Below are 18,066 nucleotides of genomic sequence, written 5' to 3' on the forward strand. Positions count from 1 at the left end.
TTGGTGGGGCCTGGCTGATATCAACCGGGACAGGGAGGTGAGTGAGTGTGTGTGTGTGTGTGTGTGTTGTGAGACGCATTAACTATTCAGGGTAAGAAACAGGTTTTCCAGACTTGGTCTCGATCAAATCCATGGTGTTTGTGTAACAGAATCTCTCCGATTCAGTTTGCATGATAGTCCTAAGTAGTGTCCCCAACTCTATTTCACACTTAATAAAATAGGGGCATGCTAATACCAGCTATGGAGGTCTGTCCTGAGAAGGTCTGGTCCTTTGTAAAGCTGATGTCTTCTCAAAGTCCTACAGGTCCTGAGGTGAACCAATTAAAGTGGCCAAGAACACGTCCATTTTTAGGCAGAACTACCAAGACGTCTGTTATGGGATGAATTGAGTTTCCCTAAATTCTTGTGTTGAAAATCTAACCTCCAGTACCTCAGAATGTGACCATATTTAGAGAGGTGATTAAGTTAAAATAAAGTCGGTAGGGTGGGCCTTAATTCCACACGACTGGCATCAAGTCAGGAAGGGATCAAGACACAGAAACGCACAGGGGAAGGACCATGTGAGGACACAGGGAGGAAACGGCACCTTCAAGCCAAGGATAGAGGCCTCAGGATAAAACCAACCCTGCCCACAGCTTGATCCCAGGTCAAGCCTTCCAGAACTGTGAGAAAATGCCTTTCTGTGGTCTCAGCCCCCAGTTCCTGTGGCCCTAGCAGACTAATACAGATACCATCTCCCAGCCACATATCAGGACCCCAAGCATCCTGCCTCACGTCGGACCTGCATTAATAAGTCACCTCTCTCCCACACCAAAACAATCCTTCTTCCTGTCACGTGAGGAGAGAGAGGGGAGCAGTGAGCCACCCTCAGCCCTCTTCTCCAAGTCCTCTAATCAAGAATAATCACAAGGGGGACTTCCCTGGTGGCACAGCAGTTGAGAGTCTGCCTGCCGATGCAGGGGACACGGGTTCGTGCCCCGGTCCGGGAAGATCCCTCATGCCATGGAGCGGCTGGGCCCGTGAGCCATGGCCGCTGAAGAGAGGAAGGAGGCAGGAAAGAGGCCCAATAAGACCCCCAGGTAAAGGAGGGGTCCTTTGAAGGAACAGAGGACACTACCGGTACAGGGCTGAGAGGCCTTTGTGGGGTCTGTGCTCAGACGTGCCCCAAGACACTGTCATAAGCCTGGCTTGTTTTGAAGGGAACGTGGGGAGAAGGAAAAGGCCCTCAGCCCCTGGAAGGACCACGCTTCATGTTCAGACAGCCTCAAGAGAACTCTGGCAGAAGAGCACACAGCCAGGGGGTGCTGGGTTTCTCCAGTCCCTACAGCCTGGCCCACTCCCATTTCCCCCAAACAGACACAGATGCAGGGAGGTGGCCCCAGGTGCAGGAAGGCTCTGGAGGGTCAAGGCTCATTCCGGAGGTCACTCCATTTAACCCTTCCCTTCTGCTTTTCCCTGGGCTTCTCACTGAAGCCCAGGAAGTTTGCCTGGTTGTGATTTTTGTTTATTTATTTATTGTAATCGCATCCTGCCTTTCCGCTTGGAGCAGCCTGCGGATCCACACACAGCAGCACCACCGGCCACTAAGCCAGCTGATGAGGTAGGATTAATTGGGGCGCGAGGCTTCTGATCCCCAACCTCTGTGGGCTTTTTTGTGGGTTTCCTCTCTCTCTCTCCCTGCGAGCCCCGTGTCTGTGGGATGCACCGAGTCTTTGCATTTGAAAGGAGCAGATGAAAGCCGCTTCTCTGAGCTGCCTAATTGGAGAGAATTGCAGTTTAGTGGTGAGGGGTGAGAGGGAGAGGGGGGCAGAGGGGAGGGGGCGGATACAAGGACACGGGCTCTTTTTGATGAAAATGTGGGCCTCCCCACAATCATTCCTCTTCAGCTGCTGCCTCGCAGATGGACCCTTTAATTGAATTTTCCTTCTGGCCTGGGGGAGGGAGCCATTTCAGGCCAGAAGAGCAATTGAAGTGAATCCGATGGCTTTGGTTTCTTTTCATCCGGAGCTGAAGGGGCAGGTAGGATGGTTGTCAGTCTTGGTGTTTTCATCCTAGCCCTACCATCCTCTTCTCCTTTTCAGTTCACCTGATTTTTTTTGTTTGTTTTTCCTTTTCGAAAATCCCCACTCTGGGTTATTTTGCTACACTCTGGCCTTTGTCATCGGGATAAGCTTGGAGGAAGATGAATTAGAAAGGGAGGGTCTGCTTGAGTCCATTGGATTCAGCAGCAGTTGGTGGAGTATCTGCTGTGTGCCTGGGCCTGGGTTCTGCTTGGAAGAAGACGGTGGCGCGGTCAGTGCCTACCTTCTGAGAATTCATCCTCGATCAGGAAGAATCCTCTTTAAAAACCGCAAAAAGAAAAATGCAACAAACAACAAATAAGCAGAACCAGTTGAAAGCATCGTAGAAGCCACAGCATGAAGTTCTCTGTTGAGTAGGTGAGTGGCTAGATGGAGGGTGGGGCAACCAAGAACCAGACTCTGGAGGTTGGAGGCATTGGGGGACATTGAATTTGGGCCACAGCCTGTAGACTGGCTTGTGGAAAAAGTACATGTCTAGAAGGCAGAGCACCCCTCGACCCAGAGAATATGCAGGAGGCGAGAAGAACAACGAGGCCTGGTTCTCTGCCCTTGTGAAAACAGTGACGTGTACCCGTGATCAGGATTCAGCTGAGCAGACTGCAGAGGTCAGAGATTCCAGCGTGATTGCAGGAGCGCCACGAGCAAGACTGAATGTCTGCCTGTCCACAGCTTCAGTCATCTTCCCAGACCTTCATGAGATAAGCAATTGGGTGGCAGAGAGGGGAGGCAAAAACCATTGGTTCCAAAGGGGAAAAACAACAACAAAAATTGGTTCATTTGTTCATCATTGTTTGCTAAGCCTGTCCACCCTGTTTCTTACTCATTGTTAAAATCTGGAGACACAAAGTCGAATATCACATGGCCCCTGAGGCTTAGAGGAGGAAAGGGCTATGGAAGCACCCTTAGTTCTATATTAAGTAGTATTTTACAGCAAGAAAATGTATTAGTGGAAATTTGGGCTAATATATTAATAATTTATAACTAATTTATAACTAATAATATAAATTAGTGAAAAGATGTGGCAGGTGAGGCAAAGCACTAACTGCCTTGTTTAAGAGCTCTCCCCAGAAACGACTCTGAGCAAAGCTAAGTCCACAAACTCAGACACTCTGAGCAAAGCTAAGTCCACAAACTCTTCATCTCGGCCCTTCGTGAGGCCGTGGTGCTTCCAAGCACAGTGGCCATTCTCTGGTGCTCAGGGCATAGCGGCCAAAGCACTCAGGGAAGATGGGTGACCAGGAGAGATGGGCCCAGAGCTGTGCTTCAAGAGAGGAAGAGGATTTGCACGGAAAGAAAAACAAGGCTGCTCTGAGAAGCTCACTGGTGGCCAAGATGTAGAGGTGGCCTTGAGAAGGGACGAAGGGAGAGAAAGGGAGGTGTCAAGCCCACACGGGTGGGAGGACTGTGTTGTGTGTGATGGGGGAATGTTTAGGCAGGTGAAGTAGAATCATCGAGGCAGATCCTTACTTCCGTGAGGAATTTATCTATTCTTTAAGAAAACAGTAAAATCAAAACAAACAAATTAACTTTCAAGTTCCCATTCTGGCCAGTTGCTTTCCTACTGATTACTTATCATTGTCATCATCGCCTTCATCATCGTCACTGAAACCTCACGTAACTACCGTGTAGTAGCTAATATTACCTATTTTAATGGGCAGGAAACTGAGGTTCACACAGTACAAGTCACGCAGCCAGGGTCGCACTGGTGACTGGTGTGGGTGGGACTCTCATTACACACCACCTTCTACAGCAGGGTCATGACCAACATCCTCTCATCCACTCTCTCAGGCATATAGGTATTTTCCAATCTTCAAGACATGTCTCAGCAAAGGCTGTCTCGAGTCCTCTCCTGAGAACCCCCAGACGGCCCTGGAGAGGACATCCCAACCCACGGTACCAAACGAACCACACAGGGAAGTGCCTGGGGGTATGGTGACCAGCGGAGAGGCGGGCAAAGCCCTCCAAGCAGCACACAGGCCACTATTTTAACAAACAGGCGGCACCCAGGCAACCCTCCAAGGCCTGCCTGTCCTAATCTTTTCCTAATCACAGGACCATTTAAGTGTCTATTATGCCACCTGCTGTGTTAGGCACTTTGCATTCATTATTCCAATTAATTCTCACACCAACCCAGGAAAGTAAGAATTATGACTCTTGTTTTACACATTAGGAAATGGCGGCTCCAAGAAGGGGTTGGGCTGCGAGTCAAAAGCCAGTTCTGACCCCAATGACTGTGTTCTTTCCCCAGGCAACCCTGCACTTAGAGCCCCACCCCTCCCCCATGTCCACCAAAGTCTTGAGTTCAGACTCAATAAACTTCTTTCCAGAGATCAGTTCCTGCCACCCACTGCTATCACTTAGCGTGCCTTGCCTCTTTAAAATACAAGAACAAAACCCTTCAATTTGTAAGGATTTGTAAGGAGTTATACACACTGCGGGGACAGCTAGTGTGAGGGGGGCACCGGGTGGCCAGATTCTGGTTCGGCCTGGCTCTAGTGACCTGTGCAGTCACTGGGAGGAGGGAAGATCCAGTTCCTCCCTGCTGCCCAGGATCAGCTACCAAGGATCGTCGACTCAGCCATCATGCAGTAACGTTTGGAAATGGATGACTAATAATCAAGAGCTGTTGATTGCTGTGTGCCAGCCACTGTGCTAAGAACCTCCCATGTACGGGAGACTCAAACCAGATTTCAGAGCAGTTTCTCAGCCTTGGCACTACTGACATTTTGTGCCAGATTATTCTTTCCTGTGGGGCAGTCGGGTGCATTGTAAGACGCCCAGTGGCACCCCTGGCCTCTCCCCACTAGATGCCAGTAGCACACCCCCTCCCAGGTATGACAACCAAAAATGTCTCCAGACGTTGCCAGATGCCTCCTAGGCAACGACACTGCCTGCACTTGAGGACCACTGTTTTAAAGTATAAACTGATGAACCTCTAAATGGATACAGTGAGACCAGGCACAAAGTCTGAAGGCAAAGTCAGCTTTGACTTAGGTCATCCCAGGCGTTCTGCACATCCACCCGGAGATCTGAGAAACAGGGTCACGCCTGCAAGCTGACCTTCCACAGAGCCAACGTGTAGCAATACGAGTCTCACTAATGAAAGACCCAGAACAGAATGAATGGGCCCCAAACCCCTGGACCTTGGGTTTCCTGAGTTGATTTGCTTGGGAACAGCAGGTAGTGGTCATAAAACCCTGGGGGAACCCTTTTCAAATCCAGCCTGGCTGCTAATTAGACGTGCAGTCTTGCAAAGTGACAACCTCTCCAAGCTCAGTGTTCTTGTCTGTGAAATCAGGATAACAGAAGCAGTGCTCTGTCACGTGGGTTCTTGGGAGGATTAAACAGGATGTTCAATATAAAGTTCTCACTCCTGTGCAGGCACATAAGTAGGCCTAGTAAATCAAAATTGCCTTTGCCCTCAGCCTTCTCTCACCAAGACAGAAATAGGATCTTATCTGGAACAAACCCAGTGGGGTGCATAACGAATTCCACCGAACAGAGCCTGTGTTATGAATGGGGGGTGGTATTTCCTTCCAAGCATGACGCTCAGGCTTGGCATAATCCAGCCCCTCTGTGAATCTCCAAGTCATCTCTCTTTGACCGGGTGCCCGGGCCTGTTGGATCGGGGCTGCTGTCGGAGGCCTCATGAAAAAGGGTGTGGGCCCCTCTGCAGGTGTCTGCTGTCCGATAAGCTTGTCAGCAGAGGCTTTTCTGCGCCTGGCTCATCTGTCAGATGTACAGGTGTGCCTGGGCTCCGCTTACACTCTTGAGTCAGGGTCATGGTTGCCAGGACGGAGGAGTTTTTCCCCGGGGATGGAAGCTTTTATCAACCTGAATAACACCCTGCTGCAGCCTGGAGCCCACGGAGGTCGATGAATAGGCTTCTCTGTACCCTGCATGTGAAAACCAAGATCCCACGTGCTTTGCGTGGATCATATTGCTGTGTTCTCTGGGGAATCAGGTCGGGGAGGCTCTTGGTAAAGCTGCAGGTCACAGGGTTAACAACAAGAAAAAAACCCAAGGAAGTAAATGCGAGCTACCCGGTAAGTTTTGTGTGTCTTAGAAGTTATGACTCATTAAATGAAGCCTCGGCTATGCCACGGCTGGGAGTCCACTCTTGGATTGCCTCTCATTTCCTTTCTCAGGTAGGCATTTCCTTGAATATCAACAGACAGAGTCAGAGAAAATGGAATAAATGAAGATGATGCTCAAATCTGAAAATCTTTCTAGTATCTGCAAATTAGAAAAGTCATTTGGATGGAAGAGGAAGGTAAAGCTTTGGGCAAAATGGAATTTGGGGAGTAATTCAGGTTTCATTTATTCACTTCCTTGTTTCTCTCTACAAGTCAGCAAGACCCCCTAAGATGCTGTGCATCGAGCAGCTTGCTTCTGCTGTCGTCTGGAGGGTGTTAGCTGCTTGAGTGGTCTCCCCAAGAGCCACAGAGGAAGAACCTCGGTACCAGCCTGCCGGGTGCAACCGCGTAGGGGGGCCTTGCTATGTGACGCTTGTGAAAATTGCATGATTGGAACATAGACTCAGCTGGGCTAAACTTCCGACAACCATGTGACCAAATCCCTGATACCACAGAATAATGCCTTTTGGGACTTCCCTGGTAGCGCAGTGGTTAAGAATCCGCCTACCAATGCAGGGGACATGGGTTTGAACCCTGGTCCAGGAAGATCCCACATGCCACAGAGCAACTAAGCCCATGCACCAAAACGACTGAGCCTGTGCTCTAGAGCCCGTGGGCCACAACTACTGAGCCGCGTGCCACAACTACTGAAGTCTGCGTGCCTAGAGCCTGTGCTCCACAAGACAAGCCACCGCAATGAGAAGCCCCTGCACTGCAATGAAGAGTAGCCCCCGCTCGCCGCAACTAGAGAAAGCCCGCGTGCAGCAACGAAGACACAACGCAGCCAAAAAAAAAAAAGGATAATGCCTTTTGGGGTTAGTGGATGGTGAAACCTATCAAAGTGTAAAAGTTGAAAGTAACTTTTGTGTACCCCAAGTAAACAATGAGGCTACCTAGGATCCAGCTGAATATCATCTAATAATGAACAGCTCGGACTCCAGAGTCAGCCCTGGCTCCCAATGCCAGCTAGCCCACTAGCTGTGTGAGAGCTGTCAGCCTTCTTACCTATTCTGTGCCTCAGTTTCTACGTCTGTCACAGTGGTCCCTGTGCTAGTTTCCTAGGGATGCTGTAACAAGTTATCACACATTTGCTGACTTAAAACCACAGAAACGTACTCTCTCATAGTTCTGGAGGAGAGAAGCACAAGGGCAACCTGTCAGCAAGGCCGTGCTCCCTCTGAAGGTTCTAAGGGAGGGTCCTTCCCCGTCTGTTCCAGATCCTGCTGTTTGCCGGCAATCCTTGCTGTTTCTTGGCTACAGGTTCATCACTGAGTCTCCACCTCTGTCATCACATGGCATTCTCCCTGTGTCTGCATCCTAATCTCTTTTTATAAGGACCACCTTACAAGGCCCACCCTAATCCAGTATGACCTTGTCTTCCCCAACTGCATCTGAAAAGACCTTATTTCTAAATAAAGTCACATTCACAGGTACCTGAGGGTAGAAATTCAATGTATCTTTTGGGAGACACAATTCAACCGGCAACGGTACCTCATGGGGTTGTTTTGAGGATTAAATAAGATAACGTGAAAAGAGCAACAGACCAGCGCCTGGCACATAGTAACACAAACTATTAATTAGCGTTATTTCTAAATTTACAACAAGCTTATAAGAGTGGGTATTACTGTCCTTCTTTGACAGGAGAGGAAGCCCTGGCTGGAGGTTAGGGAAACTGGCCTAAGCCCACCCAGATAGTGAGTGGAAGAGCCAGAACCCAAGAACGTCTTTCAGACCATTATTCCACGCTCTTACAATGATGTGATTTTCCATCATAATCTAGTTTCTTCTTATGTTACCTGTAAGACTTGCTTTCCAACCCTTGGGTTCTTCTCTCAAATTTTATTCACTAATTTAGAACCCAGATAGAATAGTACTATTCTTACATTTAATACACATGTCATTAGTCCCTCATTGTGCTAAGTACCATGCTAGGTTTGAGTACCAGGTACCATGCTTAGGTTTAGGACACCGAAGTAGACCGTGACATTCCTTCACTTCAAGACTGCAGATGAGATACTTTCAGAACTAGCCATTTATAAACAAATTTACAATGTGGTAGATACTGTTTTAAGTGCTTTAACAAATGTTTTTAAAAACGTTTAACAAATGTTTAATAAAACACATTTAATTCCTTTAACAATTCTGTGAAGGAGCTACTAGTTCATTCCCATTTTACAGATTAGAATATGTAGGCACAGAAAGGCTAAGATCCCAAAGCTGGAATGTGCCAGAATGATCCAGAATTGGGACTTGACCTGGGTCATCTGACTTTAGGTTCCAGAGTCTGTGCTTTTATGTGCTGTGTCCCATGTGAAATGGATGTATTTAAACCTTCCTTGGATATTAAGTTATTTTTAACTTTTTAACATTAGAGACAATGCTTCAGTAAACATTCTTTAGCTAAATCTTTGTGCACATCCTGAGTTATTTTTCTTGTAGGAGAATGGCTGTGTCAAAGAGTAGGCATGCTATTAAGGCTTTGTTACTTAACGTCAAATTGCAAGAATGAGGGAAGGAGTTCTCATGAAGAGAAAATGTGATCAGCAAAAGCATGAAATGGAAAAGCATCGCGTATATCTGGAAAATGGCAAACTCTCCAATCTGAATGGAATGTAAAGTGCTTGAAGATGAGAGATTGAAGGACTGCCTCTAAAGCGGTCTGGAGCCAGCCTGTGGAGAGGTTTGAATGCCACACTGTGGAATGTAGATTTTTTGTCAAGCGGCACTCCAAAACCAGCATCTGTTTCTAAACTGGGGAGTGAAATGATCAGATTCTGCCTAAAATCATTTAAAAAACAACTTCCTCTCTGTGAATTTAGCACAATTCAGTGCAGATGGATTGAGGGAGGAGGTGAGGAGGTAGTAAATATTTTACTTCTTTTTTAACATGGTGCATTCTTGAGATCATCTATTTTGACATATAGAAAATATAGGGAATAATACAAAGAATAATATATGAAAAATATACAATAATTCTGTATTACATATTTTACATTATATATTTATGTGTAGTCTATGATATAAACTATTGAATATAATATATTTAATATATAATTATATATTCTGATTTTTTATTTGAATTTTATCTTATTTTTATACAGCAGGTTCTTATTAGTTATGTTATTAGTTATCTGTTTTATACGTATTAGTGTATATATGTCAATCCGAATCTCCCAGTTCAACCCACCACCACCCGCCCCCGCTTTCCCACCTCGGTGTCCATACATTTGTTCTCTACATCTGAGTCTCTATTTCTGCCTTGCAAACCGGTTCATCTATTTTCATGGGCCCCTTGGCCATCTATATGAGTTCTTTGGAGAAATGTCTATTTAGGTCTTCTGCCCATTTTTTGATTGGGATTTTTGTTTTTTTAATATTCAGCTGCATGAGCTGTTTATATATTTTGGAGATTAATCCTTTGCCCATTGATTCATTTGCAAATATTTTCTCCCATTCTGAGGGTTGTCTTTTTGTATTGTTTATGGTTTCCTTTGCTGTGCAGAAGCTCTGAAGTTTCATTAGGTCCCATTTGTTTATCTTTGTTTTTATTTCCATTACCTTAGGAGGTAGGTCAAAAAAGATCTTGCTGTGATTTATGTCAAAGAGTGTTCTTCCTATGTTTTCCTCTAAGAGTTTGAGAGTATCCAGTCTTATATTTAGGTCTTTAATCCATTTTGAGTTTATTTTGGTGGGTGGTGTTAGGGAGTGTTTTAATTTCACTCTTTTACATGTGGCTGTCCAGTTTTCCCAGCACCACTTATTGAAGAGACTGTCTTTTCTCCATTGTATATTCTTGCCTGCTTTGTCATAGATTAGTTGACCATAGGTACATGGGTTTATCTCTGGGCTATCTATCCTGTTCCATTAATCTATATTTCTGTTTTGTGCCAGTACCATATTGTCTTGATTACTGTAGCTCTGTAGTATAGTCTGAAGTCAGGGAGTCTGATTCCTGCAGCTCCGCTTTTTTCCCTCAAGATTGCTTTGGCAATTCAGGGTCTTCTGTGTCTCCATACAAATTTTAAGATTTTTTGTTCTACTTCTATGAAAAATGCCATTGGTAATTTGATGGTGATTGCATTGAATCTGTAGATTGCTTTAGGTAGCATAGCCAATTTCACAATATTGATTCTTCCAATCCAAGAACATGGTATATCTCTGCATCTGTTTGTGTCATCTTTGATTTCTTTCATCAGTGTCATACAGTTTTCTGAGTACAGCTCTTTTACCTCTTTAGGTAGGTTTATTCCTAGGTATTTTATTCTTCTTGTTGCAATGGTGAATGAGATTGTTTCCTTAATTTCTCTTTGTGATCTTTCGTTGTTAGTGTATAGGAATGCAAGAGATTTCTGTGCATTAATTTTGTATCCTGCAACTTTACCAAATCCATTGATTAGCTCTAGTAGTTTTCTGGTGGTATCTTTAGGATTCTCTATGTATAGTATCATGTCATCTGCAAGCAGTGACAGTTTTACTTCTTCTTTTCCAACTTGTATTCCTTTTATTTCTTTTTCTTCTCTGATTGCCGTGGCTAGGAGGACTTCCAAAACTATGTTGACTAATAGTGGCAAGAGTGGACATCCTTGTCTTGCTCCTGTTCTTAGAGGAAATGCTGTCAGTTTTTCATCATTGAGAATGATGTTTGCTGTGGCTTTGTCATATATGACCTTTATTATGTTGAGGTAGGTTCACTCTATGCCCACTTTCTGCAGAGTTTTTATCATGAATGGGTGTTGAATTTTGTCAAAAGCTTTTTCTGCATCTATTGAGATGATCATCTGGTTTTTATTCTTCACTCGTTAATATGGTGTATCACATTGATTGATTTGTGATTGATATCTCATCCCTGAGATAAATCCCATTTGATTATGGTGTATGATCCTTTTAATGTGTTGTTGGATTCTGTTTGCTAGTACTTTTTTGAGGATTTTTGCATCTATATTCATCAGTTATATTGGTTTGTAATCTTCTTTTTTTGTAGTATCTTTGTGTGGTTTTGGTATCAGGGTGCTGGTAGCCTCGTAGAATGAGTTTGGGAGTGTTTCTTCCTCTGCAGTTTTTTGAAAGAGTTTGAGAAGGATGGGTGTTAGCTCTTCTCTAAATGTTTCATAAAATTCGCCTGTGAACCCATCTGGTCCTGGGCTTTTGTTTTGTTGGCAGATCTTTAATCACAGTTTCAATTTCATTACTTGTGACTGGTCTGTTCATATTTTCTATTTCTTCCTGGTTCAGTCTTGGAAGGTTATACCTTTCTAAGAATTTGTCCATTTCTCCCAGGTTGTCCATTTTATTGGCATAGAGTTGCTTGCAGTAATCTCTTATGATGCTTTGTATTTCTGTGGTGCCCATTGTAACTTCTCCTTTTTCATTTCCAATTTTATTAATTTGAGTCCTCTCCCTCTTCTTCTTGATGAGTCTGGCTAAAGGTTTATCAATTTTATTTACCTTCTCAAAGAACCAGCTTTTAGTTTTATTGATCTTTGCTATTGTTTTCTTTGTTTCTATTTCATTTATTTCTGCTCTTTATGATTTCTTTCCTTCTGCTAACTTTGGATTTTGTTTGTTCTTCTTTCTCTAGTTCCTTTAGGTGTAAGGTTAGATTGTTTATTTGAAACTTTTCTTGTTTCTTGAGGTAGGATTGTATTGCTATAAACTTCCCTCTTAGAACTGCTTTTGCTGCATACCATAGGTGTTGGATAGTTGTGTTTTCATTGTCATTTGTCTCTAGGTATTTTTTGATTTCCTCAGTGATCTCTTGGTTATTTAGTATGTATTGTTTTAGCCTCCATGTGTTTGTGTTTTTTATGTCTTTTTTCCCTGTGATTGATTTCTAATCTCATAGCGTTGTGGTCAGAAAAGATGCTTCATATGATTTCAACTTTCTTAAATTTACCAAGGCTTGATCTGTGATCCAAGATGTGATCTATCCTGGGGAATGTTCTGTGCACACTTGAGAAGAAAGTGTAAACTGCTGTTTCCGGATGGAATGTTCTATAAATATCAATTAAATCTATCTGGTCTATTGTGTCATTTAAAGCTTGTATTTCCTTATTAATTTTCTGTCTGGATGATCTGTCCATTGGTGTAAGTGAGGTGTTGAAGTCCCCCACTATTATTGTGTTACTGCCGATTTCCTCTTTTATAGCTGTTAGCATTTGCCTTATGAATTGAGGTGCTCCTATTTTGGATGCATATATATTTATAATTGTTATATTTTCTTCTTGGATTGATCCCTTGATCAATGAAATGATCAGATTCTGTCTAAAATAATTTCAAAAATAACTTCTCTCTTCTGAAAAAAGGGTCATTTATCACAATTCAGTGCAGATGGATTGAGGGAGGAGGCTAAGAGATAGTAAATATTTTACTTATTTTTTTAACATGGTGCATTCTTGAAATCATCTATTTTGTTATATAGAAAATATAGGGACTAATACAAAGAAAAATGTAATATATTAATAAAATATAATAATTCTGTATTATATATTTTATATTACATATTTATATTTACATATAAATATTACATTTATATTCTATGGTATAAAATATTGAATATATTTAATATATAATTATATATTCTGACATATTAATAATATGTTATAAAGAATAATATAAAGGATAACCACTCTTCTGACTCTGGATTTTTCATCTTCATGCACTTTTTTATACCTTCACTATGTATGTAAGTCTATATGAGCAGTAGATATGGTTTGTTGCCTGTTTTTAAATTTTATATAAATAGAAACATACTCTGTGTATTTTACTGCAATTTGAGTCTTCATTCACCATGAAGTTGTTTATATTTGCCCTTATTAGTTAATACATGTGACTCTACATCATCTTTTTTTAACTGTGGTATAGTATTCCATTACAGGAGTATACCAGGATTCATGTTTTTATCTTCTTGATGGACATTTGGGTTGTTTGAGAATTTTTTATTTTACAAACAATGCTTGCTGTCTTCTTGTTTACTCTGAACTGCAAAACAGAGAAGGTAATCAGAGTAACTCTTAAGTTCCCAAGGAAGGCATATAACTAGCCCCATTCTAGATTCATAAATGAGAAGTTAATTGATTTCATACACTGATGCCTGAGAACAGAAGGGGCTTAATTCTCTGCATAAATGTTTGAGAACGTCTGCTGGGATATATCTTAGGAGAGGAACTGCTGTTGGGTTTGAACAATTTCAATTTTACTTGATGGTGCCAAATTGCTCTTCGAAGTGGTTATACCAGTTTATACTCACACCAACAATGGAAGAGATCCACTGCTCCATAGCCTTGCCAACAAATAGTACAGTCAGATTTTTCAAATGCTTGTTGCTGTAAATGGGGTAAAAGAGTATCTCAGTGTTTTAAGCTGCATTCCATGATTACTTCTAAGGAAAAGTTTTCTTTTTTTATTTTCATGGACCATTTGGGTTTTCCCACTTCATGAATTTCCTGTTCAAATGTTGGTCCATCCATCTACTTCTCAGTTGTATTGTCTTTCTTCTATCATTTTGTAGACCTTGTTTGCATATTCTGATAATAATCCTTTACTGGTGATATGCATCATGGCAAGTATTAAATAAAGTGACCTTTGATGATGAATTTTAGGAGGTTCTGAGTCCTGCTGCAAGGCTAATGCATGGCAAAAAGAGAGGTTTCCCAGAGGGACAGTCAACATGTGGATTACAATTATTCAGTAGACAAATATTGCATATTTTCGATGGATTAGAGTCTGTGGCGGAAGGTCTGGGGATATGGAAATAAACAAGACAGAATCTCTGCCTTTAAGGGATTTGCAGTCTAAAGCAGCACGCAGACAAATGACCATCTAAATTCTACTACAACCCCATCAGCACCATCACGGTTAGCAAAACCGTATTACATGTCTTACCACAGTGATGCCACTTGAGGCTAAAAAGGATAAAAATGTTTCTGCTGGTCATTATCCCATGATTGAAGGAAGAAGAGCACTGGAGAAAGCGTCTCTCCTGGGTGTCAGGTCCCATTTCCCAGTGGGGTGGCCAGTTCAAGGGTGTGGCCGTACCTGGCATCCTCTAGTGTTAACACACCTGGCAGGACCAAAGGCCTTCTGAAAATTACACTCTCTTAAGTATATATGTGTTCTTTGTTCCCTCACACCTCTGTAAACAAGGCTTTTTGCCTCTGTTCCTACCAAGCTGCTCCCTGCAACTGTGTCTGCGGAAAGACCGTCACAACAGCACTTGTCAGGAACTGCAACAGAGCAAGCCATGACAGCTGGTGGCACGAGGAGGCCAGGCATCTGCTTTTCTCTCTCTGCCAGGCCTCCCTGAATAATGTGAGGTCTTGTGTACACAAGAATGATGCTATTGATCTGCCAACAGTGGGCCCCAAGCTCTGTGTTGGTTTTTTTGTTTTGTAATTTTTTTAAATAGCTGGGGGTTGCATTTACTCCGGTCCGCTCACACACTGTCATCTCATTCTCCCTGGGACCCAGGGGACACATTTACACTTGGTTACAAGTGCAAAGATCCCTGGAGTCCTTATGGGGAGAATGGGGGTTTTGGTGGTGGCCTTGTCACATACTAGCTGGGTGGCCCTGGGGAAGTCATTCGGCCTTTCTAAATCTCTTTCCTCACATGTAAAACAGGACAGTAACACCTGCCCTGTCTCTCTCGGTATACACATATAAAATTACTTCTTAATTGCCTTGTGTGCTTTAGAGTGTGAAGCAAATATGAGGGATTTAAAATTATTTGCAAAGACAGAGCAACTCTGCTCCTGACTGTGGAAGGCACAGTTCTAAGGGGTCCATTAATTGCATCTTGTGGTTTCTGAGCCGACATATCTGTGGACCGACACAAGTGGGCACAAACCCTTCTCCTTGGACAGCTGATGCACTCCGCCCTAGTGGGGGAATCTAAGGAAGACAACTGAGAATGCTCCTCAAATACGTAGAATCATGGACCATTAAATCCAAAGGGGCCTTCCCATCACCAGTGGAATGACCAGGTTGGGTTAAATTTGTTGCTCCCCAACTTTTTGTTCGTAAAGTGTTTTTCAGCACACCCTTTCAGTACGTGAGTATTTATTCATTTATAAATGACAGACATGTACTAATGCTGGTATATAATGTGCATTGTAAAAACATATACACAGTTAGAAATTTTGAAAGTTCAAAGGAAGTTCTAGTATGTTCTTCCTGCTGCACAAAGTGGATCCATTTTGCTCACCCCATGAGAGCGCATGCCCGTAACTCAGGAGTCCACTAGACAAAAGAGGAAACAGAGGCCCAGAGAGATGAAGCGATTTGCTCAAAGCCACACAGCTAGTTGGTGACGCAGCTGACACACTGGTCTGAGTGAGATTGCTGCTTCCTGACAACGTGTGGGATCCTGGAGTTGACCCTACATTGCAAATCACTTGGGTGGAATTGTCACACTTATCACAATTTTTTCTTAGTTTATTCCTGATGCATTGAGCGTTTTTTTTTCCCCCCTATCTTAAAGCTCTTTTTGTTTTTCTTTTAATTTCTGGGAACAGACCTGAAAGAGTGGGTATAGATTTCTTTCACATAACAATGTGAGAAATAATAGAGCGAGCGTGTATGTCACAGATGAAAATGCTATATTTATGCCTCATTGTAATCCATTCATTGCTTTATGGATCTGAAGTCCCCCTGGGAATGTCACAAATCCACATAATGTTCCTGAGTGCCGGATTTGGCATTTGGATCTCTGATTTAGCTGTCAGATATGTAAAATCACATGTAGCCAGACAACTCCCTGGGGACTCCACAGCTGCGAACACTGAAGAGCTGGAGTTATCCCAACAAGGTGAGCTTTCATTTACGCCCGGACTGCGCTCCCCTTGAGCTGCCCTCTTGCTGCCCCGTCTAATTTTAAGTGTGGCTCAGAGGGCTCAGTGGGGCGAATCCAGGAGGACTCTCTTCTCAAGCCCAAAGGAGGTAACTTTCAAAGGAGTCACATGCCCTTAAGAGAGACAACAGTCATCCCAAGACAGCTGAGGCCGTCACACAGCCCCGCTCAGTACAACGCCCTCCCTCACCTGCCTTTCAGCTTCTCAGGCTCCTTCACACAGTGGCCTTGCTCTTAGGACCCCACGCAGGCCGTGTACATAGCTGGGTGGATGGTTCTCGCCCTGGACCAGGTAACAGTCACCTCAATATCCTCTCCTACGTCCAGACTGGCTCTAATCAGTGACTGATGAAAAATGTAAATGGACACAAAATGCATTTTAAAAGAAAAATAAGCTGGCGGGTGAGTTATTATTCCCTCCAACACCAGGAGTGCACCAAGAGAAATTATTTTATTGAGTAAGTGCTTGAAGTGAATGGTCTCTTAATATTCCCTTCCACATCTATAGCAAACAAGAATGTAGAGTCAGAAGGCCTGGATTTAAAATCTCCCTCTGCCTGTTAATAACAGAAGGACCTAGCACGTAAAGGGTCAAGAAACATTTGTTAAACTGTGTGAGTGATTTCACTTTTCTGTGCTCAGGTCTTCTCTGTAAAATGGAAAGGCAATAACTGTCCTTCCAGGATTGTTAAAACAATCAACACTTAACAAATATTTATGCAAATGAACAATGCAATAGAATTGAAAAAGAAACAAGAAACGTCTACACATTTTAATCAACTCGTGCTTTGCGAACCTTAAAAGTGGACGATTCCACAGCAGAGATTTCCATGAGGCCTCGCAGCTTGGCACCATTTCCGGACATGACAAGCCCGGAAGCCATTGCTGTCCTCTTAGGTCCCCTCCTGAGAATAATGAACTAAAAGTAAAGTATTGACTGGACTCAGGACAAGTGAATGGTCACTGAGTCACACTCTGCTTATCCACTGCTCCAAATCCTCTGGCCTCATCTCATAATGCCAGTCAATGACCCACCTGTGCAGGTTTCCTGCCAGGACAACCTCATCATGCCTCACCTTAGGCATGTACCTCATGCTCCCCACATCCACCCTTGGACACCTCTTACTCTAGGACGTCTGCAGAGCCTACCCTGTACCCACACGTACAAGCCAGAAGCGCAGGAGAGTTGAGAACTTATGGGACAAACCTTGGCCAATGGGGGATGGGAGCTGTCTGATGAACGGACGTCCCTTGAGCGAGCAGATCTGAGACACGTTCCATCAGGCTCCACAGAGAGTCCTGGGAAGTAAGCCTCCAGGTGTGACCAAATAATGATGCATCTCTGTATGGACTCTCCCTCCCTCCCTGTTTAGTGTCCATCTCAGCTCTGTTTCCTGGGATCCATTGCTGAATGAACCGCTCATCAGGCCTGTCTCCCGCCCTTCTTTTGGGGAGCTTGGGTGAAGACACCACCATGTGTCAGGCACTGTCACAAGCTATCGCATTTTACCCTCTAGAGGGGCCAGCAAAGTACAACCCAGGTGCCACGCCTTGCCCACCTGCCTCCTATTGTGTAAATAAAGTGTTATTGGAACACAGGCAGGCCCACTCATTACGTACTGTCCACGGCGGCTCTCAGACTACGACGGCAGGGCCGAGGACTTGTGACAGAGAGTGTACAGGCCACAGAGCCTCAAATATTTACTATCTGGCCCTTTACAGAAAGAGTTCGCCAGCCCCTGCTCCAAGCGTGCTACCTGGGCCACCTGCAGAAGGATCACCGTGTTAAAATGCAGCTTCACATCCCCAGCTTCGATGGGTCACAAAGTCAGCACCCACAGAAGCCAGGCAGGGGACAAGGTGAATAAGTGGGACCAGTCTGTCGTCTCGACACGTGCACAATTCTGTAATATTAAAAATGAGTAGGACGAGTGTTCTACAAGGAACTGTGCTCTCGCTCGTATTTCCTGAAACAGTCCACTCTTGTCCCTCTTTTGATTTC

This window comes from Neophocaena asiaeorientalis, unplaced genomic scaffold, assembly GCF_003031525.2.
Source record: "Neophocaena asiaeorientalis asiaeorientalis breed wild unplaced genomic scaffold, Neophocaena_asiaeorientalis_V1.1 scaffold427, whole genome shotgun sequence".
In the NCBI taxonomy this organism is placed as follows: domain Eukaryota; kingdom Metazoa; phylum Chordata; class Mammalia; order Artiodactyla; family Phocoenidae; genus Neophocaena; species Neophocaena asiaeorientalis.